The sequence below is a fragment of the Urocitellus parryii genome, chromosome 7 (genome assembly GCF_045843805.1).
Source record: "Urocitellus parryii isolate mUroPar1 chromosome 7, mUroPar1.hap1, whole genome shotgun sequence".
Classification (NCBI taxonomy): domain Eukaryota; kingdom Metazoa; phylum Chordata; class Mammalia; order Rodentia; family Sciuridae; genus Urocitellus; species Urocitellus parryii.
The window spans coordinates 50523695-50550604 of record NC_135537.1 but is presented as its reverse complement, the minus strand read 5'-3'; the positions used below and the strand labels follow the sequence as shown (position 1 = coordinate 50550604).

Genomic DNA, 26910 nt, shown 5'->3' with positions numbered 1-26910 from the left:
CCAAAATGTAGCCTCTCTATTCACACACAGATTGTTTCTTTTGCTGAGAAGAAACTTTTTAGTTTGAGCCCATCCCATTTATTGATTCTTGATTTTAATTCTTGCACCAAAGGAGTCTTATTAAGGAAATTGGGAACTAATCCCACATGATGGAGATTAGGGCCTGCTTTTTCTTATTAGACACAGGGTCTCTGGTTGTATTTCTAAGTCCTTGATCCATTTTGAGTTGAGTTTTGTGCATGGTGAGAGATAGGGGTTTAATTTCATTTTGTTGCATATGGATTTCCAGATTATAGCTCAGTGGTAGAGTGCTTACTCGCTTGTGTGAAGCAGTGGGTCCAATCCTCAGTACTACATAAAAGTAAATGAACAAATAAAACAAAGGTATTTAAAAAAAAGAAAAAGAAAAGTGACTAAGGGGTTAGGGTTGTGGCTCAGTGGTGTAGTATTTGCCTGGCATTTGTGAGGCACTGGGTTTGATCCTCAGTACCACATTAAGTAAATGAATAAATAAAAGAATTGTGTCTGTCTACAACTAAAAATTTTTTTAAATAAATAAACAGAGACAACATAAAGACAATAGAGAGTCTCTGTGATGATTTTGCTTTCCCACCTCTCTCTGACACAGTCTAGAAAGAAAAGCCTATATTCCTGTGAGACCTGGCTCCTGGTTCCAGAAGTAACAGCACATATCCTATTTACAGATTATTGCATATATTTGTTCTAACCTGTCTGGGAAATCTGTAAAAGACTCACGTAAATATCTTGTTTTCATTTCACCTAATTCAGAACTCAGGTACAAATAATGGTAAGGAATACAATTGTCATGAAAGTTAATTTTGGAAGGTCCCAAGATAAATGGATTTCTACAGGTTTCTACAAAATAAAGCAAGCAATAAAAAAATTTCTTTAGACTATAAAAACCTGGGTAAGTGAAGTAACTTGATTTCTAGAGTTAGGACATTAACATCTTACTCAGAATTCAATTAAATGTTATGTGTGACACAAGGAAAAATTAATATATGGCCCTTTCAAAGTAAATAATATATAGAAACTATCCCTCAAGAAATTCAGATGTTGGACTTGCTCAACAAAATTTTAAAACCCTTGTCTTTTATATGTTCAAAGAACTTAAATATGGACAAGGAACAAAACATGTCAGAAAAAAAGGATAAATTAAAAAATGAAAATATCAAAGAGATTGATTAGGAAAAGAAATGAAGCAGAAATACTGGCGCTGAAAAGTAAATCTGAAATAAAAACTGTACTGGTTTGTGTGGTAGATTTGAGCAAGCCAAAAAAAGAATCAGCAAACTTAAAGAGAGGAGAATCTAAATTATTAAGTCTGAGGAATAGAAATTTAAAAACAATGAAGAAAAGTGAGCAGAGCTTAAGGTACCAGAGAAACATAGTTAAAATATATACATGCATATGATAGTACCCTGAAGGAGAAAAGATAAATGAGTTGAAAATATATTTAAAAAATAATATTCAGAAACTGCTTAAAGTTATTGAAATACATTAATATATTAGTACAAGAAACTTTACAAACTCTAATTAGGATAAGCTCAAGGAGACCCACACCAAGACATAAGAAAATCAAACTATTGCAAACCAAAGATAAAGAGCTAATCATGAAGTTTAGAGAGAAGCCACTTATGCACTATGAAGAATCCAAAATAACATTAACAGCCATTTCTTAGAAGACTATGGAAATCAGAAGATTTGACATATTTATAGTATTAGAAAAACTAAGTCTGCTGGTGAAACTATACTTCAAGTATGAGTGAGAATTAAGACTTTTCCAGATAAATAAAAAGTAAGTTCATTAGCCCTATAGTTGTCCTCTCTTATCCACAATTTCACTTTGTATTGTTTCAATTACTATAGTTAATTAGAGTCTGAAAATATTAAATGAAAAATTCAAGAAATAAACAATGTTCTAATTTTACATTATTCTGAATAGCATGATAAAATATTCTGCCTTCCCACTTTGAGCTATTCTGTACTTTTGTTTAGTGTATCCACACTGTATAATCTACCAGTGCATTATTCACTTAGTAACTGTCCCAATAATCAGGTCTATGCATATATCTGGTGAAGGTAAATACTTAGGCAAAGACAAATACCAGTATTGTGTATTTTTGGTTTGTAACTCTCTATTTTATTTTCTATGGGATTTAAAAGCCAATGTATAAAAGTAATTTTAATCTCTATTGTTGGCCACAAAATGTATAAATATGTATTTGTAACAACAGAAATATAAAAAAGAGGGATGGAACTGTAGGAAACAGTTTTGAAATATTGAAGTTAATTTGGTATTGATTTGAACTAGACTTTTATACATTTAGGAAGTGAAATAGCATGGTAAACACAAAAAATAAGAAATGAATTAAAATGATTTATTAAAAAAATCAAACTAATTAAAGCAGTAAAAGAAGGGATGAGGAACAAAAAAGTATAAAACATACAGAATTTTAATAATAAATGGTAGAATAAAAAACTTCTTTACCAGTAATTAAGTGTAAATGAATTAAACTCTTCAAACAGAAGGCAAACATCTGCCAAACAGAAAATTTTTTAAAACAAGGAAAAGAAAAGAAGAAAAGGAAAATAAGATTCAACACTATATCATTTTCATGACACTTACTTTATAGAACAAAAGCACATAGATAGATGGCCCTCAGTATCAGAGGTTTTGTAGCCCCATTTTAACCAGTTGCATATTTAAAATATTTGAAAAAAAATTAATCTGTGCTGAATATGTACAGATTTTTTTCTTGTCACTATTCCCTGAACAATACAGTTTAATAACTATTTACTATTTACGTAGCATTACATTGTATTAGGTATAAGTAATTTAAAGATGATTTAATATGCTTGGGAAGATAGGTATGGATTATATGCAAATGTTATATCATTTTATCTAAAAAACTTGAGCATTCACTTTGATATCTGTGGAGGGGTTCCTGGAACAAATTCCCTCAGATACCAAGGAAAACTATAGATTGGAACTGAAAATATGGAAAAAAAAATATTCCATGCAAATAATAATAAAAGAGAGCTGTGTAGCTATATTAATATCAGACAAAATAAACTTTAAATCAAAAACCTTTATAAAAGATCAAAAGAATATTTTATATTAGGTTAATCAATCAAACAATATAATAATTATAAGCATGCCAGTACAAAAAATAAAATGTGAAAATATATGAAGCAAACATTGATAGAATTAAAGGCAGCTATGGATAGCTCTACAATAAGCATTTGAGATTTAATACTTCACTTTCAATAACAAACAGAAGTTCTAGACCAAGGGTTAATAGGAAATAGAGAATGGAATGGCACCATCAACAACTAAACCTAAGACGCATATGCAGAACACACCACCTAAAATAGCTGAGCACACATTCTTCTTAAGTGCTTCAGAATAGACTATATTTTACTCCACAAAAATGAAGGTATCCTTAAAGTGTCTTCTCTAACTAGATAATTCAGAAAATAAACAAAAGGAAAACAAAGATATTCTCAAACACGCAGAACTTAAACATCCACTGGATCAGAGGTTTTGTAGCCTCAGTCCAACCAGTTGCATATTTAAAATATTTGAAAAAATTTAATCTGTGCTGAATATGTACAGATTTTTTTTCTTGTCACTATTCCCTAAACAATGCAGTTTAATAACTATTTACTATTCACATAGCATTACAAGAGATATTAAAAATAATTGAGAAATGAAAGCAAATAAAAACATAATATGCCAAAAACTTATGGTATGCAAAAATACAGCATTCAGAGAGATTTATATCTATATGTCCCTATATTTAAAGAAGGGATCTCAAATCAATAACCAAACTTTACTCTTTAAGCAACTAGAAACAAAAAACAAACTAAATTTAAATCTAGATGAAGAAAATAAAGTATATAGAACAAACTGAGATAAATAAAAGAGGTATAGAATAATAGAGATGCAATGAAACCAAAATTGTCATTTTGACCTCTTTCATATTTATTTAATATGTTCTAGTCATTTTTAGTAACTGAATCTCAAGAGTGCATACTTCTTATTTTTCAAAGGAGAACCAAAAACTAGAACACAAAAACATGTAGAATAACGAATTCTTAACACAAAATTTGTCACCAGATTGCTCTTTGGATAATCGAAAATGAAATGTATTAATTCATAGAAAACAGGAGGCATCATCACCCCTCCCCCATGCTGAGTTCCAAACTGCACATTCAACAGCTGTTCAAATATTTCATATTTTAAGTAAAAGCATTTTTATTAAACTATTGTCTAAATGTAAAACACTATCCACTGCCCAATTAAAAAGATAGCACATCTCAAACCCTAGAATTCAACACTCCATTTTGTAAAATTTTATAAAAAATTAAATAACAGTGCTCTGATGGATAAAATATATCACTTGTATCACTCTTGAATAGAGGTTTGCTTGGACAGAATTTTATATTCAACCTTAGACTTGAATGTTTACTGTGCACCACTCATTAATTTATTCATTCAAGAGCTGAGTAACAATGGTATTTTAAAATGGACATAGCTCCTATTCTCTGATATAAAAAAGACTACATTTAATTACAAATTGGAAGGCTTGTTCAAAGGTGGCTTCCAAAAAACTATAATCAAGTACTATTGAGACAAGGGAAAGTTATAATGCCTATGTTATTTATTCTTTATAAAAATTAGTCAGAAATATACTTGGTATTATCCTTAGTACAATAAGATCATGGTCATGGTATGTTTTGTTTTCTGTCAGGTATTCTCAAATCCTAGAGCAATGCCTAGTACCTATTAACTGGGAAATAATTTTGCTAGGATGCATGTAAGCATAAGAAACTTTTGATAAATTGTTTTTTTTCAGAAAAAAATATACTTTTAATTTATCCTGACATGCTATGAATGAATAAATTACACTAAAGAATTATCATTGGTAAGGTTTCCTTTCTTAAGCCAGAGAAAAACAGAACACATAAGATTGAGAGAAAGTACATGCATACAGGTAACTTATAGAAGGAGGTTGGGGCTAAAGGGTCAATAAGTACTTGAAACTTCACAAGGTTTAGAATCAACTGCTTATAGCCATTTCACAAATATTTTAAATGAAAACATTTCGTAATCAAACTCTTCAATGCTTTCATTATTAATCAAAATCAGTCTACCTGTTAGTCTGTGGAAGCAAGCATTAAAATGCCAAGCTCTGGCAGCTGCAGTACTAAGTACTGTGCTGCAGTACTAGGTATTGTGCTGCAGTACTAGGTATTGTGCTGCAGTACTAAGTATGTACTCTGGCTAAAATTTCTAGATCTAGGAAGAAACAAATTGCTGCTTCAATCATTGGCTCTTCTTCTGTCCTTCAATTGATGCTTCGAAACTTTTCATTTTACTCTTGGTTTTTTCAGAATGCCCTTTCCCTTCAGACCAAATGGGGAAAAAAAAAACTAAATTAAAAAATTGAGAATTTATAATTAAATCTTAATAGACTTGCAAAGGAATATCATGTAACACATGGTTTGAAGTACTCTAACCAAATATTGGGGAGATATTTATTTTATAGCAAGGCATTTTGTTGCTTAAAAAAACTTTATTTTCTTACAGAAACAGTTTTTACTTTTTATAAACTTAAAAAAGTTCCCATTTCAAACTAAAAACAAATTCCCAGATCACATAGATGTTTACAGTGATTTCATTTATCTAGGCAACATACATAAATTTTCAGTTGCAAGATGTTAACTAAATTTCTGTGACAAATATAATTTTAAAAAATGACCAAGAACAGTATATAATTAATGCAGAGTCCTAAGGATAATCTAGTAGTCACCGTTATTTCTTAAGTGTTCACTTTAGATGCTGTTATTTCTAGCATAGTAAGCAGGCAGTGTCCTTTATATGCTCAAACACTGGACTCTGATTGCTACCACATCAGCTATCTTGCAAAGAATCAGCCAACCATTTAAAGAATGTTTCAGTTGAACATCTTGCACACTCTAGGGGTGGAAACACCTAAGACTGCACAATTGTGAGCATTCAAGACCATCACATCTCTGTCTGAATATTGTTATCTTGTTCTGAAACAAGATCTCAAAGCTGCAGAGTTCAAAATGAAATGTTTTCTAAAAAAAAAAAAAATGCATATGCACAATTTCTGAACCAATTTAGTTAAATTTTCCACTTGAAAAAAGTGTGGTCAAAACCTGACAACAGATTTCACTACTTCAGTTAATATTCAAAATTACAGCAGCTACACAACTGGTAATATAGCATCAACAATGTTGCCAGAGCCAGTTGATACTGAAATTACGTTCTTTACATCAAGTAAATGGTAGTCCACAACCACTGGATTAGAGTACATATGAACTAAAACTTCTAGATTTGGGGAGAAACAAATCCTGTTCCAATCATCTGCTCTGCTTCTTTTGTTCTTCAAGGGATGCTGAGAAACCTTTCACATTACTGTTTGTTTTGTCAGTTTGCTTGCCTATGGGGGTTTGGGTCTGCTGGATAGGCTGCCTGCCATGCATCTCTTTGCTTTAACATTGTCCAGCCAAACTTGTAGTTATATTGGTGGTTCAGGGTACTGAAAAGGATGTGGAATAGCTGCCTCAGATACCTGTAATCAGGGGCTTCCTCAAAGAACAGCCCACTACAATAGTTTAAGTACATAGCAAATTCTGTAGAAAACCTTTCACCTAAAACTTCATTAGAAGTGGACATCATCTTTTCACTAATCTTTTCATATATTTGTTTCTTTATTGCAGCCTTTAGTCCTTGCCATGGTGGGCTGATTCTATTAAAATACTTCAAAACATATCATGATTCCATGTCATCTCAGTGACTGCTCAGTACCAAGATGTACATTCCTGCTAGCATTAGTGGACAGTGCCAGTGAGGATTTTATCTTGTGTGGTATGTGTTGCCTTGTCTTGTTGTCTATATGACTTTTTGGTAAACCCAAATCAGTATGGAATAACTTCTTACAGTGCCATCCAATATCCACTGGCTTAATGCCTCCATGTATAAAATTTTTTTGAATGCACATATTCACTTCTACTGATCATCTGGTCAGCTAACACAGGTACAGTTTTCATTGTGAATCTTCTTGAACAGAAGAGATATTCAAGGCTGGGTCCCAGAAGGTCTATGACTAGCACATGACTAGCATATGACTAGCATGACTAGCACTTTTTCAGGACGGTACCACTTGAAAAATCTTTACAGAGTCTGCTGTCATACAACTGGGGATGCCTAATCTTTTGAGACTCTAGCTTCACTGCCACTTTCTCACAGTTGGTGATGATCATCACCAGATAAATGTCCCCAAAGGAGCCTTCCCTGATCTTCCAGAACAGTTTATATATCTCTCCGACAATGACCAGAAAGCAGTTTCCGCGTAGTTTTCCCAGTGACTTAGGCTATGCCTCATGTTTCTGGGTGGCAGCCGGTGAGAAGAGTGGCCTGCTGAGTTGGAGCCAGGCATGTCAGTCTGTCGCCAATGCCATCTTGCTACTGCAGCTTCAGCGAGATGGGTTGATCTTGAACTGGAACCCAATAGTGTGTTTCTCATAATGTTCAAATTGCTTTTACATCAAATGTTTCATTTAATTTAACTTAATTTAATTTAACTGAATATATTTCAACATAGCATAACATATGACTTAAATAGTGACAACTGTATCATTATTAGAACCTTAGTACATTAAATGTAAGATAGATAAGTATCTAGTATTTTTATTTTTTTATTAGATTAGTAGATGATTTTCATATGTCTTTTCTCTTGTGGGTACCTGATGTTAGTGCAAATTGAATGATCCTAGACAGAAGAATTTAAGTTCAATAAATATTTTAATTATTTTATCCATATGTGATTTTTGTCACACAGAATAACTTGAAGTTAATACTTGACTAGTGGTCTTTATTAAGAGTTGTAAATATATTTTATAGGAATATGCACTTAGAATCAGAGTGAATACTTGGCATAACTAAATCTCTGTGATCAAACTAAATTTGAATTTATACTGTTTAATAGTATTGCTTTAATTAATAGGCATACATACTTAATTTATATGCCTTAAGAGACAAACCAAATTCACCAAAATAGTACAGATAACATCTTTGGGTATCAATCATATTTTAAAAACTTCTTTGTTCTATGTCATTGAATATAAAATCAACCCTGTGATTTGGAGATACCACTGCCACAGATAAGGAAATAGAAAGGCTGCTTGCCCTAGTATGAAGGTGGTAAGTAGCAGATGCAGTATTCAAACCCATCTGTTATATCTTTAAAGTTCATTTCTATAGCAAGACCCACATGGGCATTTCCTTTTACATTACTATATCTCCCATTACTGAATACAATCCACCTCTGGAATTCAAGAGTGACAATCCATGACTGAAACCTGACCGGATTCTCTGGATTGTTGCTTATGAATTCCAGAGGTAAACAGAATCAGACTTTTCAACGTGGAAGAATTGTATTCTGTCTTAGTGCTTTGATTGATGGTGATTCTTTTAAACAAATTATTTGTGATTTATGGCAACTTGTTCATCAATAACATTATTTTCTTGTCCTATACTACATTTCCCTTATTTGAAATATTTTTATAAGTATATTAATGAAGCAAATGTGGAATTTGAATCTAATAGCTTTTTATTACAGAATCCGTTTAATATAACAATCTGATTTTCTGAAATCGTCTAAGCTTTGAGCAGTCGTCACTTATTTCAATACAATACAAATAACATAATGGAGATACCTTATTGATAAGATGGGCTTCTTTTTATAACTGTCTTCTTAATGACAAAATTTTTGAGACATGTTTATACATTCTATATTTTCTTAATTTCTTTGTGCAAAAAATGAAGTCAGTTATATTTGTTTATAGATAAGAAAGATTGAGTTTTCTAAGTTGCATAGACATGAACTTTAATTGTGACAGAGAACATTCTAACTTCAATATCTGTCATACCTAAAGAACAGTGATCCTCCCAGTGTTGACAAATAAAAAGAAAAAAACAGCACTTGCAATATAAGAAACTACAACTAAGTCCAGTTTGAAAATGCATTAACCATAAATGGAAACATTTACCTACATCAAATAGTTTAATAAAGAAAATATTTCTTCCAGAGATGGCAGTACATGACCTATTATCAAAATCCTTGGTGGGTTAAGAGCTGGGTGAAAAATTAACTCATGCTCTCCACCAGTCTTTTGTTTTGTTTTGTTTTGTTTTTTGTTTTAATTAGTTACACATGACAGTACAATGACCTTGAATATCATCCACTAGTCTCTCCACCAGTCTTTTCACTTTCCACAAAAGTTTACTTCCTGGAACACTTCTTGGAGATATTTTAAGATATATTAAGATGGATAGTAGAAAACAAATGGCATCATGTACATAAAGTTGCACAATTCTATCTTGTGGTCTGGAATACCTTACTGTAAATCTTGGGATTCTGATGAATTAGTTGGAATTGTTTACCTCTGATTTTGAAAAAGGAAATCAGTTGATAAACAATATATGAATCAATTCTCTGCACACTATGTATGAATATTCACACTAAATATGAAACAAATAAAGGCCATGGGTTATCTCATATCAGTTTAGTGCAAGTCCTATTAGCAAATCAATTAAGCTAAAATAATTTGATTTGAAGGCTTTTGAAATTGTAACCAAGGGAATATGGGTTTGAACTGTATCACTTCCTTTGAAAGCTAGAATGCAAGCTTGTATGTAAGTCTCTAAACATTCCTGCATCATAGAGAACTATTGATTTGATTTGGTCCTTTGTTCCATAATATTGAGTATCCTTTTATTTATTTCACTAAATATTGACTGGGTATTAGACTTCCTGCCAATAAGAATGATTCTAGGGTAAGCAAAACAGAAGATGCTTTTTTGCCCTCATAATACTGAAAAACTAGAAAAAACCAACATTCACTAAGATATAATTCTGTGAATAATTAGAGAATCACAACTGGGGCAAGAGATGCAAAGTCTATGGAGCTGTGAGAATGTTGCTGAGGGACATATCCAAGTGTGAGAGAGAAGGGAAGTCTTTCTCAAAAAAGTGCTAAATTGGAGGCTGGAAAAGGGTTGGAAGAAGAGAATCTCTGAGCAGAAGAAAACAGATGGCAGCCAAGAGAAACAGAAAAACAGGGAAAGCCTGTGGAAGAAGGAGGAACATGAGCTCTGATCAGGTTTCAGGCTTTATGAATGACATCGTGGACTCAGGCCTTTATCCCAACCACTGAGAAACATCACTGATGGATTCTAAAACAGATCATCATGCTCAGAATTGCACTGAAAATATTACTGTGTTTTTTGCAAGAGAAATATATCAGAGTGTGGGAGACAAGTTAATGGGCTATTTTGAGAAATACTTCCTTTTTACAGCTCTTGGACAGTTGATTCTGGCATTATAATTCACAGGAAGAAAGCACATCTAGTGGTCCTTAACACTGGGCATTAAAATTGGAAATGGATAAATGTTAGGTCTGGCCAAAGTCATCACAAACACAGAAATGCATAAGAGATGGATAAGGGCATAGTCATAAGACAAAGGGCAAAGGACTGACATACAAGGAACTTTAAATGCTGACGAGACAAACTATTAAGTAAATAGGCAGTGTTAAATACAGTACTGCCAGCAAAATATATTTTATGGTGCTCAAATTCAATAGTAACCAAGAAAATGCAAATGCTTAATCTCAATTAGGTGCTACAATGCTATGCTATCTTTTAAATAAGACAGCGATGGTAAATTTTCGCTACAAAATGGAAATTAACTTTGTGAGAATATATATGATCATGATTGCTGATGCTTTAGATTTGTGTTACAAAAATATTTCAGACCTAAAGTGTGAGAGAAAATGTCAGACACCATTAACCTTATTCTCTAAGATAAATCCAAAGGAGGGAGACAAACAGTAATAGAGATTAGGGAAACAAGATATAAGCTTTCTGAAGTAAAAGTCCAGAAAAATGCAGAATATGTAATATTGTTGGTGTACTGTGAGACATATACTCTTTCCAGAAACTAGGAAGTTGAACTATTACTGTATAATTTTGACCATCAAACTAATCAAACTGGGAATTGCTAATGACATAAAAATAACACTAAAACTTAAGCCAGTGGAGATGTCTGTTGTCCTCTGTATTAATGAAATCAGAAGGCAGATTGGCAGGGCCACAGAAATAATTTCAATTAAATAAATTTCAAATATTCTGAATTTCCTTTAAAGATTAATATCAATATTTTAATTAAATATTTAAAAAGAAAGATAAGAGAGTTTTGTTTTGTACTGCATTTAAAAAAATTCATTGATTTAGGAAACATCAATGAACTATTTGTGTGTGTATGTATGTGTGTGTGTGTATATATATGTGTGTGTGTGTGTGTGTGTGTGTGTGTGTGTATATAAAATGCATTTTTTTACCTGTCACATGATTACATCTATCTAACAAGTTCCTTGGTAGTATTATATGTCAAGAGCTTTCTAATGTTGTGCAGCCTTGGACTGATAAGTGACTCAAAAAAAAAAATGTACTTATACTACATTTGGCATTATTTCAATCTAAAAAATGTAGGACAGGATGCTTTGTATGTATACACTTCATATAAAAAATGGAAGTATTATTTTCACCTTTGTTCAAACTCTTTCTTTAGTCATGAAATGTTGCATAACTGATTTCTGAGAAATCCTGAAATCTTTTCATGTAGTATACAAATTAAAAATCTTCCTTCTTATTCATAGTAATAGTTTCCTTGACCAATACTACTAATTCCAATATTACTTCATCATAATGTTAAAAATAGTAACAGCCATGTTTTCTGAAATTAAAGTAAATTCAAATCAATTGTGACTCAAGTTTTGTTTTATGTATAATCCATTCTTTAAATATAATGCATGGGACTAAGGGTGTAGATCAGTGGTAAAGACTGCCTAGCATGTGCAACGTCCTGGGTTTGATCCCCAATGCTGATAAAAACAAAAGCAAAAATAAAAAAAATTATTATCTAAAATAAAAGTTTACTCATAATACATGGAATTTGATTTTATTATTTTGTTTTTAATAATAATTTCTGGACATATAAAAATCATTTAAAATAATTATACTCATAAATTATATCAGAAAGTTATGACTCAATAATCCAAACTACATATTGGCTGCAATGTGTCAAGAGAAGTGAATGCAAATACTGTAAGTAAATGTGATTGATCTTAATCGGACCCTGATTTGCATACTGGAGATGGGCATATACTTTGAAGTCTTCTCTGTTTGACGTTCACCTGGAAGTAAATGTCATTATCACATTGTCATGTACCACACAAGGATAATAAAGGCTTTATAACAGAATTTGTAAAGGATTTTCAATGTCGTGGGGAAGATGTTTCATTACATGACAATTTTCCTTGAGGCTTGAATACACACGTAACAATGTGAAAATAATTTTATTTTCAGATTTACTGAATCTATTTTAAATACTGTTATTATTAAAATACATGGACAAAAAGCATCTGTTTTTAAGAAGTGTGACTATTAACCTTTCTTATCATGTATTAGGATAGAAATTACTTTAGTATAATACTTATGACTAATAAAAATCAGGACTTACTAAAGTAAATAAGATTATAATAAATGTGGATATTACATTATCTACTAATTAAGAATAGTTGATGCCATAAATCAGTGGCTTTGATTTAATTTTAGTAAATTCATAGAAGATAAAATTTCTTTTAAACTTGAAGAACCAGAGCAAGGTAGTGATTAGTGAGTTATTAGCCAAGTTCTTCTTTTTTTAATATTTACTTTTTAGTTGTAGTTGGACACAGTATCTTTATTTTATTTATTTTTATGTGGTGCTTAGGATATAACCCAGGGCCCTGCATGTGCTAGGCCGGTGCTCTACCTCTGAGCCACAACCCCAGCCCTGATTAGCTGAGTTCTATTACAGAACTAAGATAAAAGAATACAAACCGTACCTGACCATGTGTCTTCCTTTTATTTTTCAGTTTTTGCAACTTGTTTGGTTTATACAAAACTTCCAAAAAATTTTGGAACTCTGCAATATACACTCTATGTTTGATGTTGCTAACTAACACTGTTCATCTTCTCTTTTACTTGGTAAAGAAGAATTAATACTGCACCTATGTTTGAAATCGTTATATGAACATATCTCAAATACAGTAAGAAATTTATTCTAAAAATGAAACTATTTTAGTGATTTGCTAGTGAAAGCCAAATCATTAGATTTGTAAATGTTAATTTTAATATTTAAAAACAACATGGTTCTGGATTCCCTGTACCTCCCAGCTCTCTCATCACCGGCTCCTGTACAGGAAGAAGGATTTGGAGAAGGATAGTTCAACTTAGGTAAATTGAACAAGTACACAAAATAAGAGCTCTGATCTTCTGACACATGTGGTTCTGGGCTTAGAAAATCCAGTTTAATACAAGTAATAAGCCATAGGTTATAATAATTTTAACATAAAAAACACTATGAGCATGCATGAGGCCCTGGTTCAGATAATTCAATATCCTCATTTATTATAATCTTGTCTACTTACTTTGGAATGCTATTATTATTAGTCATAAGTATTAAACTAAATAAAGCTATCATAAACCAATTATAAACAATAAACAGGTTGTGATAAGCCACACACAACTAGAAGTTCTGCTGTTCACATGGCCTTAAAAATCATCAGCCTTTTTTCTGAGTTTTAAAGAAAGATTGTTTTTATAGATTTAAGTTATTTATATTCCATCTGTTTCAAATGTCAACTTTAGCCATTTCATCAGCAACACTCCACATTGTTTTTCCCTGAATAGCAACAACTTAACTAGAAAGGAATAGATTAAAATCTCAAAAAATCTGACTTATGTGATGTTTTTGAGAGATTTAATATATGTTCAAAGCCCTTATTTCTGGAAGTTACCATAGTTCATCCATAAAGGACAAAGACCAAGAACACAAACTTCACAGTGAGCTATTCCCAGCAGAGAAATCCTGCTGTTTAAAGAGCAAGCACCTTTCTTTCCTTTTCTCCTGAGCTCCTTCCAATCAATGCCAGTGTGGTTCAGCCTTGAAATCAAGACACAGGAGGATCAAATGCCTTAATGCCAGTAGTTGAGACATTTTTGTAGACTTACTATGTTGATTGCCAGAGATGAACTGTTCCTAATTGCATTCAAGCATTTTTAACTCCCGTGATACCACTATAAATGTGTTTATCTGTAACCCTAAGTTTAAGATTGCTCTTTTCCTGAGGCAGATCTCAAGTAAAATTTGGTAACTGATTTGTTGAACAGTTTGAACTCGGTAGGACATAGACATGAAAATCAATTAGCATATTCTAAGTGACTATTATGTGCCAGGCTTTATGGGAGGCACCCCGAGTTATATGAAAATTAATTAAACCTGATCCCAGCCTCAAAGAATTGAGCTTAGTAGAGGAAATAAAGCATGAGTTCAACAACTGTAATATAAAATAGGCTGTGACATACCACAGGACTATTAGGATTTTACATTTAGGCTACTATATAACTTTAAAGACCATCAGCTTCTTTCCAAGTTCTGTTAGAAAGTCAATTGGTACAAACTCAAATGTTGATTAGTGGGTATTTTCATTAAATTTAAAACAAAACATATTATTAAAAGTAGTCTGCTTCTGAGAAAGAGCATTAAAAGTGGAATATTAAAGGAGGTACCTGTGTGGACAAATAAATATTAGTTTGTTAATCAAGTATATTTAGCAATTCATTTATTGATAGTATCTTTTGACCAAATAGGTTAAATAGACTTAATTATTTTGATCATTAAATAAAGTTTAAAAAAGAAAGTTTAATAATAGAACAAAAATTGCTATCTCTATCTAGAATTCATCTATTCCTCCCATGCTCTCCCTCCCAATTCCCACTAACAGTCAACTTCCTTATATCAGAGAAAATACTTGGCATTTGTTTTTTTCAGGAATTGGCTGACTTCACTTAGCATTATCTTCTCCAATGAGGGGTGGGAGGGAAGGGAAGGGGGTAGGGGGTTAGCAAGGATGGTGGAATGTGATGAACATCATTATACAAAATACATGTATGAATACTTGAATTGGGTGTAGACATACTTTATATACAAACAGAGGTAAAAAACTGTGGTATATATGTGTATTAAGAATTGTAATGCAAAAAAATGTGTAGTGTTATCTTAGATTAGGTAGAGAGAAGTGAAAGGAGGGAAAGGCAGGGGATGTGAGGATAAGAAAGATAGTAGAATGAAACAGACATTATTACTTTATGTATGTATGTGACTATGTGACCAATGTGATTCTACAATATGTATACTCAGAAAAATAAGAAATTATATCCCATCTATGTATTATACATCAAAGTATAGAAGTGCATTCTATTGTCTTGTATAACTAAAACAAATTAAAAATTTAAAAGATTGCTATCTCTAATATGTTTCAGGTTATTTAAAGCATAATACAGATCTTTGTGTTAATAAAAATTAATTTATTTAGACTATTTATAAGGAAGGTTATTTATGGGTAATTTATACATGTCATAGATTACATGACATTGAATTATTTAATATTTTACTCCAAACTTATATCTTTTAAAGCAATTATTTATTTTCAATTATTCATTTTAGTTTGTGACTACCTATGTGTTTTAAGGGACATATGCAGATGAACCTCTTATATTTAGAGAATCCTCTAAAGCAATTACTCTTTGGCAATTAAATTATGTAAATCTGTGGTCAAATTATAGCTTTCATCATCCTTTTCATTTTGTATTCTGCTTCAATTTATCCATCAGAAAAAATGAATTGCATATTATTATTTTGATTAGATAAACAATAATTCTGCAAGCTTCTATGAAGAATGTGGTGCTATATTTTTTGAAGCAGAAGTACATCTCTGGAAGATTAAATTGTTAAAAGCATTAAAAACTAGCCGAAACAGCAATCTGAATCACAGTTTGGAAACCCAACTTTTCTGTATTTCCTGCTTAAGATTTTAATTAGTCTCATTAAATATCAAATAAAAAGTCAAATATTAAATAAAATAAGACATTTTCAAGTCCTTTGGGTAAACTAGTGATAGATTCTGGAGTTTGTAAAACTGGGAATATTTCATTTCCTTGAAATCAAATGATATCTAAAATAAGTTACAGTAAATTTAGATAAAAAATAACCCCAACATTGGTGTCAAAAAGCAAAGGGAAGAACTTATAGTTTAATGGTGCAGTTAATGTAGCACATTTGCTTTTAGGAAAAAAAGCATTTGCAGAAAAATAGAAGAGAAACAAAATATAGTAGAAGATCCCTGTGATGCTGTCTTAGTCTGGGCAGTTACAATGCAGTATCATAGACTGGGTGGCTTATAAACAACAGATATTAATTTCTAATAATTCTGGAGTTTGGAAGTTCCTGTTCAGGGTGCCATCATGGTCAATTTCTAGTGAGGGCCTTCTTCCAGGTTGCACTCTGCTGTCTCCTTGCTCTTTTCTCACATCGTAGAGAGAGGGCCTCTTCTTATAAGGACACTGATCCCATGCATGAGAACATCACACTTATAGGTTATACTTCTCAAAGGACACACACCCAAATACAATCACGCTGGGGATTATATGTCTACCAAAGTAGATGATAAGCCATAGATTCGGAAAATATGGCAAAAAAAAAATTTACCTGGAGATTCCTCCAGAAAGAAATCAAAATAATTTCCTAAATCTTTTCTTATAGAAAAGCATTTAATGATGGACACTTCTCAAAAGTGAGATGCCTTGAGAAAGTGTAGGGGATGCAAAATAAGGAATCAAATGAATATGCTCCTGTGATACTAGGGAGAAGAGAAACAGCATGGGGAACCATGATAATCATGCCTATCTCCATTCTTCAGGGAGACTAAAAATTAATAAAACCACAGACAAAAAATTCTTAGATCATAGGAGAATCTTTATTAGCTTGGTATATTCTATTCTTTACATGAACTTGTAATTCATCCATCCTTCATCTCTGGGCAATTATAAATCAATGCAGCATGGTTTTAATGTTACAAAAAAAGAGAAGGAAAGTGAAGGATAAATGGGTGGTAGATGAGAAATGTCAAATAGAATAAATACACATTTTTAAGGACAAGATAAATAATTTGTCCAATTATCTTTGGAACTTAAAAAGAAACATTTAAAGAGGTGAATGAAGTGAAATCAAAAGCAGAGATTGAAAAAAATTCAGAGGAAAATTAAATTCCTTGAATGTATTAATTTTAACCCAACTACTATGATAACTATAATGCTACCATAAAATTAATTTACAAAGTAAAAGAAAAAGCTCAGAAGACAGGTAGAAAAATATAATAAGGAGAAAAAAGGCAAGCTGAAAATGTTTAAGTAATATGTGTCAAAACCCACACGTCGCTATTCCATCTTTTAGCCAGTCTTAAGAAGGAGCATTCTTCTAAACAATTTGGGGCAGTGATATTTAAGCCCCTTCAGTTGCTTCATCTTTATTATAGATATGTATCAAGGGCAAAGGTAATAACATGAACAAATGATCTAGTAGGGAGGATTACAAATATATCATTAACACCTATAAAATTATAGAGGCATTATAGACAGAAAAGTATGATTTGTTTCCTACCTTTGAAAAAGTTTGCCTAATATGTCTGTTCTTTAGAAGTAATTATGTTGGCAAAAAATACTGAGAATGAGGTTTTAAGATTTTTCAACCTTCCTGTAAGAGATGTATTTGAGGGCTGGGTAATATTTTCTGTGCTGGTGATTTTGGAAAATGGATGCTTATTGTGTTTTCCACTTATTCAAATTTTTGTAGCCAAGATATACTCTTAAATGCTTTGACTATAAGACATTCGGTGAAAATTCCAGGCACATGAAGTGCTTTCTTGGAAAACTCAATCACTTTCATAAATTGATGCTATTGTAAAGAGCTAGTGTATCCAAGGATAAGATGCATAGGTTAATATTCTCTGTCTCAATGTATTTTAATATTTATGAAGAATAAGAAAAAAAATCTTCACCACTTATTCCATTAAAGAAGAGAAAGATAAAAAAAAAAAACCTCATCAAACAAATGCTTTGAAACAGCCAGTAACTACCAATATAATGGTATCAATTAACAGATAAAAAAGCATCAGAACTATGTTATTGTTCTCCATTATATTAGAAAAGTAAAAGAGTTGAAGAGTCATGTAGGCTATTAAAGTTTAATTACTCTCTCTCTCTTTTCTCTCCCTCTCACATTTGCTATTTTTCCCTGTGGAAAGACTGAAAAATAAAGCAAAAGACCAATTTGCTAGGTTGAAAGAATTAAATTGATAGGCTCTGAGAACTTAAGAGACAAATCAATGCAGAGCATCATTTAAAATCCTTTGACTAATTTGTTTTGAACTCAGCTCTTCTTTGTTCCTTGGCACAACTTTCTCAGCATTTTCCACTGGGAGAATGCTGTTTTATTAATAGCATTTAAATTGCACGTAAACATAGAGAATAAACATGCCTCTATAGGTAGTCCTGTATAAAGCAGCAATTGAAATAGTTTTGGAATAGCAGTAGCCTACACTCTAATAACATTAACAGTTTTCTTTTTAGCTCTGGTGTTATCCACTGGCATGGGTTTTCTGTTTATTCCACTATGAATGTATTTTTTTTTTATCACAAATGCACTTTCTTTTTTTCTTTCAATAGTTGATGAGAAAAATATCAATAGAGAGTAAAACTCCTTTTCTCTAAGAGTTTATAAATGAGTTAACAAGTGGTTCATTAAATCAGTGATAAGATTTCAACAAAATCGAGGGTCACCAAACAATTTGATTTTAGAAGCAAATTGATCAGGTAATTATCACAGACTTAGGATGAATTTTATACTTTTAAATAGTAAAAAATGTACAGAAAAGAAAAAAATGGATTTGATGACACATAAAAGGAATGTGAAATTCAAATTTTACTCAAAAATAAGTTTTATTATTGGACACAGCTGAACTTATTTGTTACTGTATTGTCTCATAATTTTAATGCTATTGCAACCAGGTTGAATTGTTGGGAATTAAGTAGTAGTGATAGAAGTCATTGACTAGCAATTTAAAATATTTACTATCTGGACCTTTACAGAAAAACACTGATTGACCTCTGGGCTGGTACAACTTAAAAAAGCACAGAGTTAATTTACAGAGTTTTTAGAAGTTTTCAGAAGAGTAGAAAGTAATGGTGATGTCAGCAAAATGGAAAAATAGGAAGCCTTCCTCCTCCAAAGACACTGACTCAACAAAAATTCACAAACAATACATAATCCATTTTCCTTTGTGAGAAATCCAGACAACAGTTAAAAGGCTTCTATAGCCCATGTGACAATGAAACCAGCCACAGGGAAGCTGTTGGGAAAATCCATGGCATCTGCTTGCCTTCATCTGTCCCCTCATAATAGCAAGACAAAATCATAAGGAAACCCCCAGCTCCCAATTGCCATGCAGGGAAAGAAAGAGAAGATTGTTCCATATTGACATTCACTGTTTTCTAGTTGAAATCTGCCTGAAACACGGGCTTCTCTCTTTCCTGAAACTAAGTGCTTGAATAAAAGAGATCCACATTAGAGTTTGAAATACTAAGGTGCTACCAAACATTGGTGTGGCTGCCTCACTGTAGTATGCTGATTTTAAGTCCTTTGGGAGTAGGAAAACTGGATCAGATGGTGGTTTCATTCCAAGTTTTTTTGAGGAAACTCCATACTGCTTTTCATGATGGTTGCACTAATTTACAGTCCCACCAGCAATGTTATGAGTGTAATTTTTTCCCCACATCCTCATCAACATTTATTGTTACTTGTATTCTTGATAATTGCCATTCTGACTAGAATAAGATTAAATCACTGTGGTTTAAATTTGCATTTCTCTAATTTCTACAGATGTTGAACTTTTTTTCATATATTTGTTCATTGATCATATTTTATCAATGTTTATAACAGCTCAATCACAATATCTAAACTATGGTATCAACATAAGTGCCCTTCAACAAATGAATGGATAAAGAAAATGTGGTATATGTGATATATATCACATTTACCACTATATATATAATGGAATATTACTCATTCATGAAGAAGAATGAAATTATGGCATTTGTTAGTAAATGGTTGAACTGGAGAATATCACCTAAGTGAAATTAGCCAATCCCTAAAAACCAAAGGCCAAATGTTTTCTGACATACAGGTGATAATTCATAGTAAGGGGGCGGAGAGAATAGAAGTGCTTTGGATTAGACAAAGGGGAATGAAGAGAAGGGAAGGGGATTGGGAATAGAAAAGATAGTAGAATGAATTGGACATTACTCTCCTATGTGTATATATGATTATACGGCCAATGTAATTCTATATCATATACAACCAGAAGAATGAGATGTTATGCTCCATAGATGTATAATATGTCCAAATACATTCTACTATCATGTATAACTAATAAGAACAAAGAAAAAATATATTTAAAAAATGAAAGAAATACTAAGGTGTTGTAAAAAAAATCAAGCATATGCTCGAAAGTTTGTTGGCAAGATATTTATTCCTGTTGGGATTGTGTGGCACTGGAACCTGGCTAGGAAGCATGCCTTCGAAGACAGTCCAGGCTGCTTTTATCCCTAATTCAGAGCTGTCCCTTCCCCTGACTGGAGGAACTCTGTGGCACCATCTATTCGATAGCTAATTTTAAACTTGGGGTCGACAAGGGAAGTGATAAAATGAAAATGGGTATAATTGGATCCAATTAAGGCTAAATACTATATACTATTGACCACCAGAATTTCTGTTTCTCATAAATGTTCTCTTTTTCTTTTTAAACCTTTTGATTTCATTTTCATGGTACCATTTGTGATTGTCAAAATTAACCCCTTTCTTCTCTACCATTACATTAGTCAGCTGAGAATTGTCATGGATCACTCTTGGGATGTTGTGAGAAGCCTCTTGGCTTCTTTAGCTTTTCCTCTACCAGTTGTGCCATTTCCCAGGATGAGTCAGGGTTTTGATGATCACATGTGGCTTCCCTTAGAAGCATCAGGGACATTTTCCTCTTCAATGACCCTCTTCTTTGCAGAATGTGCACTGCTTGGTTTCCTGTTCTTTAGAATCCTTTTGATCCCCCTGATCCGGAGGTCAAGTAGCTTATGTTCCCTGGGTATTAGCTGACCTTAGAGAGCAAGGACCAAAACATTGGCTACATTATACTTGGACCTTTTACTTCCTTGCCTTGGGTTTTCAAGTTTGCTTTAAAACATCTAGTAGGTGAGTTTCACCAGTAACATTAATATCTACAATTTTAGAGTTATCCTTTTCATTTAGGTGATGGCTTATTATATCAAATTAGTTCAGGTTGTCCTGTTAGAAGGAGTACTTCTTCAAAAGTAACAAGCAAAGTTTAAAGTTTTATAAGAAAAATCAAAACTAAATTAACAAGACCAAAAATTTTCAATTTAGGGGTCCATTGCCAGCCTCAAGTGTTGTAGATTCCTCCCCTCCTCTAAGCCTACCTCAACAAGGCAGAGGTGCATGTCTCCTCTAAGAAGGGAGGTCCACATGGCACTTAGGTGACGTAAGGAGTTCCACAATGGGTACCAAAATTTTAGAAATATCAAGGTGCCACAAAAAGTTAAAATCTCTTAAAAAGGGTGTGGGCAAGGCACTTACTCCTTGCTACTGGAACATGGTCAGGGAGTCCTCCTGTTTTTATCCCTAATGCAGTGCTGCTCTTTGACATGAATGAAGGAGCTCTGGGGTATAATCTGTACGATTAGCTAATTTTACAATTGGAGTGGACAAAGGGAGAGGTTATTATTTTTTAAAATAACTATTACTGGACCCAATTAAGGCTAACTACAATATTCTAAAAAATGGACTACTGGACTTTCTGTTTCTCACATAATGGACCACGGAAGACAAAGATGATTACTTGGAATTGTGCAAACTGACTTGTGCTAGTCTCTCTGTCTGAGTGAGCTTGACATGACTGATACTGACTTCCCCCTGGAGGGGAAGTCTGAAACATAGGTTCAATGTTTACGTATTTAGGGTACTGTCTAGGGACAGGTTTCTTTTTTGCCTGAGTCTGAATGTTGACAGTAAAGAGCAGCAGGTTGCAAACCACTGAGATCTAAGATGATAGTTTGGACTAGCACACACTCACTCTCTGTAATCATATCAGTTCCATTGGAATACTTGAAAGAAAAAAGTCCAACTATCAGTTTTTCCCTAGAGAGAAAATTACTTGGAACATATGTCCAAATTTCTGGCTTTTCAAAGTGATCCCCAAAATTCATTTCTATTTCACCAGTTTCAAAATTCTACAAGATAATACAATATACACATCAGTGCTCTTCTGAGAACAAAAGAGATCTGTGTGTATTTCTTCTGTAACAGAGGACCAAAGATAGAGACCAATACAGTTTGGCAGATTCTTCCATAGAGTGGGAAAGAGACTAATAGAACATGTGCTTAAAATTCCCCTTTTCAGGAACTGCCTTGAGAAACGTGTTTCTGTCTTTCCAAAGAAAAGGGCTGATGTTACTTGGTATACTCTAGGAACATGAGAATTCCTAACAAGGAAAGAGATGGGCAACTTGCAGCAACTCCAGAGAATCTCTAATACTTCAGACTGACAAGTTGTTTTAGTCAGCACTCTCACTGCTGAGACTAGAAAATCTGACAACAACAATTAGAGGAGGATTTCTTTATTTGAGGGCTCATGGATCCAGAGGTCTCAGTCCACAGACAGCTCCATTCCTTGGGGCTCTCGGTGAGGCAGAACATCATGGTGGAAGAGTGTGGTGGAGGGAAGTGTTTCAATACATCACACCAGGAAGCAGAGACAGACTCAACTCTCACCAGATATAAAATATAAATCTGAAAGGCACACTTACAATGCCTACCTCCTCCAGCCACATGCTACCTGCCTTCAGTTACCACTTAGTTAATCCCCACCAGGGGATTAATTCACTCATTGAGTTAATGCTCTCATAACTCAATTATTTTACCTCTAAGCCTTCTTGCATTGTCTCACATTTGAGCTTTGGGGAATACCTGATATCCAAACCATAACAGAAGTGAATGGAAAAGAAATTACAATCTCCTAAAAATAAGAAACTACAAATCCTTTTAATTGAGAATGTATACAAATAAGGCCAAAGAAGATGCGTACACAAATGTAGTTTGAAAGTCACCAAGAATCTTTAGCTGGGTTGACTGGTAAGGAAATTTTCCTGCACAAAGCTGGTTTGTAAATCTATAAGAGGTGAATGTGTTTAATGTCTGGATTCCAAACAATACAAAATTTAGGGACATGTGAAGAAACAGGGAAATATAACCCAATGAAAGGGTCAAAATCTCTTGGTAGCAAAAACATTTATGATTAATCCCATCTATGCTAAATCTAATTCACTTATTTTTAAATGTGAAAACCAAGGTATTAAATGAACATAGTTAAAAGTATTAGCCATTTATTTTCTTGTTGAAGAAAAACCCTAGAAGTATTGGATGTTACATTCTAGATATTTTATAGAAATTAACTCTCTATTAATTGTCTGATCACCTAGAAAAACTTGTGTTAGGAATTTTAAAGACATGTTATTTTTATGTTTACCCAATTTAAACAAAACTTGCTTTTAAATCAGATAAATTTTTAAAAAATGGATCTGTTTTATTTTAATTTAGAAGCAAATATAGAATACTGTTCACTTATGAGTGAACTTTATACTTTCATGTGTTTTTGTGTTGCTGATCCCTTTCCTTTCAACTTGAAGAACTCCCCTTAATTTTGTTTTTTAATGACAGGATGAATACAGGGACACTTAACCCACTGAGCCACATCCCAAGCTCTTATTTGATTTTTTATTTGGAGACAGAGTCTCACTGAGTTGCTTAGGGCCTCAATAAGTTGCTGAAGCGGGCTTTGAACTTGAGATACTCCTCCATCGGACTTTTCCTTTAGCATTTCTTATCAAGAAGTTTGACAAGTTTCTTCCTTTTTCCTTCATTATATGATTTTACAAGTTTCATTAATGATACCTGAGAAATGCTTCTGCTTGCCTTTTTTGATTGCTGTGTGTTGCAAGGAGGAGAAAGTATCTTGAAGGATGACACTGAATCCTTAGGGAACCCATGATAGAACTACTGCATTATATGAAAACAATTGATCATTAAATCTTAAGTTTCATCACTACCTAAAGTCTAACTTGCAAAGGAGTTGAGCAAGTAATAGATACACGTTATGATTAATACACGTTATGATTTTGATATGAGGTGTCCCCTCAAAGCTCCTATGTTAATGCAGAAAACTCAAAAATGGTTAGATTATAACATCTGTATAACCTAATCAGTTAAATCTAGTTTCAATAGACTGACTAGGTGAAAACTGTAGGCAGTTGGGGTATAGCGGAGGAGGTGGTCAGGGGCAGTGCCCTGGAAATATGCATCTTCCCTGTGCCTCTTCCTCTCTTTGTCTCTCTCTTTCTCTCTCTCTTTCTCTCTTTGCTTCCTGTCTCAGCAATGAGCTCAACAGTTTTCCTCCTCTGGACCCTTCCCTCAGGATGTGCTACCTTAACTTGAGCCCACAGCAATGGCATCAGTTATCCATGGATGGAGACCTCTGAAAGAGTGAGCCGCAATTAAACTTTTTTTCCCTCTAAGTTGTTCTTGTCATTTGTTTTGGTCACAGTAATGGAAAAGCTAAGTAAAATAGCATAATAATGAATATTCCAGTTAACTATTTGAATTATTTTCAAACTAATTTTTTAAAATGCTCTCAAAGGACAAAAAAACTAATAATTTTTAAAATTACATGTAGGGTTCACTAACTTTAACAAATGAATTGCTTGTGTGCAGGATGCTGCTAGTTGAGGAGATAGAGACTTTGCTTGATGGCAGTAGGTACATGAGGACTCTTTATACACTCTACTTAATTTCACTATGAATTTAAAATTTCTCTAAAAGATAAAGTAGATTAAATAAAAAAGCCAAAAAAAAAGTCCCACATATACATAGAGTGGTGATTCTCTACTGTATATGCACCAAAACTACCTGGAGTACTGATTAAGATATAGATAATTGGACCATCTTAGTCTCTCGGATTTGATTTGAATAATGCCCAATAATTTTTATTTCTAGAATTTTCTCAAATATTGCCACTGCTTCTGGTCCTTGGACCATAATGAAAATATTTCTTCTCCAACACAGAAAAATTAATATGTTCAAAAGGCATTTCTGTGCAAGTTAATTGGTTAGCTAGTCTTGAAAAACTGGTTAGTTGTGCTTGAGAGATTATGGTTTATAATCAGAATAAGATATATTCTGTGCTTGTATAATTTTATCAAAATGAATTCTACTGTCATGTATAACTAAGAAGAACCAATAGAACATAAAACAAAAGATCCTCCATGACTTTTAACTGTATTGACTGGAACTTTTTAAAGATTTTTATTAATATTTCCAGAAATATAATTAATTTTTAGAAAAAGAAAGTTAAGGTGGTTTTTATTAGAAACATTTAATACTAAGCAATCAGAATAGTTAACATTATTGGCATTTTGGTAGATTTTCTGAATGATGATTTACTATCCTGGCTAAAAGCTATATAATTACCATTTTAGTAAAATATTACAAAATTCAGTGTTTTTATAATTAGTAACTTGAGGTTGAGGCTAAATATACTCCATGTTTTGGGATAATAAAATATTTTTACATATTCTATCAGAATCATTAAATTAAAAGAAAAAAAATCCTTGTATTGACATTTGAGAAGGTTAAAAGTGGCAATTACCCAGATATATTGTGTTACTACAACGACTGGATTATTAAACAATTTTATCATGTTAATGACAATTACACTTGCCTTCTAAGTTAAGAAAACATAATGAGAATTTGGCCTGACACAGTTATTCATTGCTGGCATTATTATTATTGCTAATATCATTTAGCTTAATGCATTCATCATATCTCTAGATAAAGCTTGAACCCAGGGCACTGTACAACTCACTAGGAACATCACTTTGCAACAATGTAAATTTTCTGTCTTAGTTGTCCATTCAAATTCATACAATTATGAAAATAAATCAGGATAAGTTTTTAGAGTGTTTAGGAACCTTAAAGCAATTAGGAATCATCTAACAGAGGCCCGGAGAGGTTCTGTGGCTTTTCCGTTGTAGTCTAGTTGGTGCAGCACCAAGGCGAGACCTGAACAGGGCTCAGCACAGCACTCTGGCCTCAATAACTCTTTGCTTCTCTGCTTTGCAACCTGATGAAACAAACGAAAAGGACAGCTGCATGTATCACAGCAGATACTGTGAAACCAACTAATGAGAATCAGCTTGTGACTGCTGCTCTACCTGAAATTCCCCTCAGGCAGCTGAGGTGAACAAAATAGTTTCTGCTGAGTATCAGGAGATGAAGAATAGGCCAAGGGCAAAGTGTTTCAGAAGAAGGCCATGGATCTGGAATTTCCCACTCATTTAAGAGCTGATGGAGCACGATTCCATCCGTTTTCCAAATTCTACAAAAGACTTTTAATTGTCTTTGGTGTTAAGTTAAGGCTTCCTGCCTGTTCAGTTTTTCAAAATCATATATTCTTTCTCAAATATTGTCTATGTACTATACATAATAATGTTTTTTTATTTTAAAAGATGAAATTTCAAATAGAACAGGGAAATTTGAAAAAAAATTGTCAAATATTTCAAAGTGGCATTAAAGATGGAGGAAATCATATTTTAAGATGTAAGTGATATCTTAAAAGAAGTGGTTTCTGTTGTGCTCAGTGTGGAAGTTAGACACCTTTAGGCAAGCAACACTTGTTGAATCAGAAGTTTTATTTTCATAACCAGCACAACAATCTGCTTATCTTCAT

At 32.9% G+C, this 26910-nt stretch overlaps 1 pseudogene; it reads right to left on the bottom strand.

Moving 5' to 3' along the window:
* Positions 1–6417: 6417 nt before the first annotated feature.
* Positions 6418–13619, bottom strand: LOC113179904 (casein kinase I pseudogene; annotated as a pseudogene).
* Positions 13620–26910: the final 13291 nt, after the last annotated feature.